Consider the following 3,814-nt stretch of genomic DNA (forward strand, 5'->3'; position numbering starts at 1 on the left):
CCAATAAGAATCTTCCCCGCTACATACACCTCTGACTACTACATGGGGCCAGCCCAGCACCCCGTCTAGTGCATCAGGCTTCCAGTGTATAGAAGAGGCTTTATTGGCGCTCTGTTTTCATCTCCGCCCCTGCTAGGCAGTATATGGACGTGTTTATCATTTACCAAGTGCCAGAAGGTACTAGGGATACAATGGTGAGGAAAACTAGCATAATCCCTGCCTTCATGGGGCTTACAGTCTATAGTTTAATGGGCTTAACGACAATATCACAAAGTTAAATTGCAGCTGGGATGAGATACAAAGCGTAAGTTCACAGTGCTGTGCACATGCTTAACTGGGGGAGTCAGTGGCCAGATGTAACATGGACTCTGTTATAGTATCTCCTGAACAAAACTGCTGTAAAAATTGAATGAAAAAAAAGGTCAGAACTCAGTAAATGGTAGACGTGACTAAGCTGGAAAATGATCGGTGCTGACGAGAGACGTGCACGTAGGCGCAGTGGGAGTGCAGAGGTGAAAATGAGCTTGAGAACTGTTGCCTTGAGTAGCACTCCCCCCCTAAAGTATTCTTTACATAATCAATAGGTGTGGAAAGCTCCACCGTCGTGGTTTTACTGTGATCTGTTACAAAAGACAGTGCTTTCCATTTGAGTGCATAGAATTTCAGCAAGAACAAGAAAAACATGGAGAGAGAAAGAAATAAGAAAAAAAAACAAAAACAAAACAGTGCACCAGACCAGGGTTTCCCAAGACTCCTTGAGAACTGCAGACATTGCCTCTGGCTGCCAAGCTGCAGTGGTGGGAGAGAGCCTGGCTTATCATCTTATGAAATTTAATTAGTCACAAACACATTTGTTCCCAGCCCAAATAGGAAGCTAGTCTGCATCCCGGCTTAGTATGTAGTGGGCGGCAGTTTGATGATTTGAGCCTGCAGATGAGAGTCCAAGGCTGGGGCCAAGACTGTGAGTTCTGGTCCGGGTTTCCCCGGGGACGGGCAAGTCGGGTCCATCTTCCCCTCTCAGCTCCTTCACTCGCTGGGGTTCTGGCGAAAGTGCGGGGAACTGGGAGCTTTCTCAGCTTCAGCTCCAATCGACACGTGCTCAGTGGGCACCTACAGGGCACCCAGGCACATGCTAGGTCCTCTGGGCAATCCTTGCAGGTTCAAACAAGAAGTACACTGCACAGCAAAGGCAATAAAATGAAAAGGCCACCTACAGAACGGGAGAAAAGTTTTGCAAATCATATTTGAAAGGAATTAATATCCAAAATATAGGAAGAACTCATATGACCCAACAGCTAAAATACAAACAATCGGGTTTAAAGAATGGGCAGAGAAGCTGAATAGACTTTTTCCGAGGAAGATGTACCCATGGCCAACAGGTACATGGAAAGATGTCCAACATCAGTCATCATCAGGGAAATGCAAATCAAAGCCACATGAGGTATCACCTCACATCTGTTGGAATGACTATCATCAAAATGACAAGAGGTAAGTGTTGGCGCGAATGAGGAGAAAGGGAACCCTTGGGCACTGCTGGGTTCTGCATCCGCTATGGAAAACAGTATGGAGGTCCTTCGAAAAATTAAAAATAGAACTATCATATGATCCAGCAATTCCACTTCTAGGTATACTGTATATTCAAAGGAATCAAAATCACTGTCCTGAAGAGACACCTACACCCCCATGTTTATTGCAGCATTATTTATAATAGCCAATATAAGGAAGCAACCTAAGTGTCTAGCAATATATACACACATATACACATACACTGGAGTTTTATTTAGTCATAAAAAAGAAGGAAATTTTGCATTAATAACAACTGGAAAGAACTTGGAGGACATTATGCTAAGTGAAATAAGTGAGAAGAGAAAGACAAACACTGTATGGCCTCACTTACATGTAGAACCCATAAAACAACAAACTCATAAAAACAGAGAACAGATAGGTGGTTGCAGGGGCAGGAGATGGGGGAAATGGGTAAAGGCGGTCAAAGGATACAAACTTGCAGTTATAAGAGTAATAACTTCTGTGGGTGTAATGCACAGCACGGTGACTATAGGTAATGATACTGCATTGTATATTTGAAAGTTGCTAGGAGAGTAGAACTTAAAAGTTCTCATTACAAGAAAAAAATTCATGCACTGGTAGGGTCCCTCAGCCTGGCCTACAGGGATCAGGCTGAAACAGGCTCTCCAACATCCCCCAAGGGGTCCTGGATTGCAAGAGGGCTCAGGCCGGGCCGAGGGATCCCACCGGTGCATGAATCTGTGCACTGGGCCTCTAGTTATTAATATTACTGAGATCAATGGTTTTCAAATTTTATAGTCACTTTTTTAAAAAATTTTTTTATTGATTTCAGAGAGGGAGAGAGAGACAAAAACATCAGTGATGAGAGAGAATCATTGATCGGCTGCCTCCTGCGCGCCCCCCAACGGGGATCAAGCCCGCAACCTGGGTATGTGGTCTGACTGGGAATCAAACCGTAACCTCCTGGTTCATAGGTCAACACTTAACCACTGAGCCACGCCGGCCAGGCTAGTCACTTTTTTTTTTCAAGCAACCTCTTGTACCAGATAAAAGGGGAGTGGCCTAGTCAAGCTGGGCAGCACCTCCACAGGCCGGAAACCCCCAAGGTTCACCATCTTCAAGCTGTAGCATCCCACATCTGTGATTTCAGACAGGGTGAGGGAGTGGACAAAACCAAGGTGTCTATGGCGGTGCTTTGATAGTGAACATGGATCTTAAATCTTGCTACCACAAAAAGAAATGACAATCCTGTGGTGTGACAGGTGTTAGCTAACACTACACTGACGAGCACATTGCAAATATATACACGTATCAAAAAACACTTTGCACACCTTAAACTTGCACCCTGTTATAGGTCAATTATATCTCAGTACAAAATAATTAATTTGATGATTAATGAAATGCCAAAAAAAATTATCATTGAAAAACACTACCATTTTGCTTGGGAGAATCAAAGTGGTTTGGTCCTAGGTCTAGACACAGCCCAGAAAGCAGGTGTCATGAATGCGAAGGGAGAAAGGGGTCACCCATGGGCCCCTGGCTCATTACCTGCACATACAACACCTATGCACGACCGGCACCTCTCCATTCTGCTCCTCACAACCTGCCAACTCCCATCCCCAGAGACTGTGGGGGAGGCTCTAGCTCTGGCTGAAGGTGCCAACATCTCCAGGTCTAGCTCCAGGGAAGGACAAGACACTCACTCAGTCCAGTGATGGCGAACCTATGACACACGTTTCAGAGGTGACACGCGAACTCATTTTTTTGGTTGATTTTTCTTTGTTAAATGGCATTTAAATATATAAAATAAATATCAAAAATATAAGTCGTCGTTTTACTATGGTTGCAAATATCAAAAAATTTCTATATGTGACACGGCACCAGAGTTAAATTAGGGTTTTTCAAAATGCTGACACGCCGAGCTCAAAAGGTTCGCCATCACTGGCTCAGACACTACAATGACTTTGCTGTCCTCAGGCAACTCTGGGCTCCGCAGCCCAGCTCGGCCCAGCGTCTGGGAGAAGCCTCCCGGCTCCCACTGCAGCCCTCGCCCGGCTCTGGTATGTGTGCGGACAGGGACAGCAGCCAGCTCTTCGCCGGGCTCTCTAACAAGTTCCACGAGTCTGTTTGTTAAAGAAAAATTCCAGTGGGTGCATCCAACACATGGAACTCAAGCACAGATTTATATTTATCCAGCCCACTGCCAAGGAGATCACATGCCCCGTGAGTCACTCCAGATGTGCTCAAAAACAGAGTCTCTCTGTGGCCGCCCAGTCCCCCAATCCCG

This window comes from Myotis brandtii, unplaced genomic scaffold (genome assembly GCF_000412655.1).
Source record: "Myotis brandtii unplaced genomic scaffold, ASM41265v1 scaffold464, whole genome shotgun sequence".
In the NCBI taxonomy this organism is placed as follows: Eukaryota; Metazoa; Chordata; class Mammalia; order Chiroptera; family Vespertilionidae; genus Myotis; species Myotis brandtii.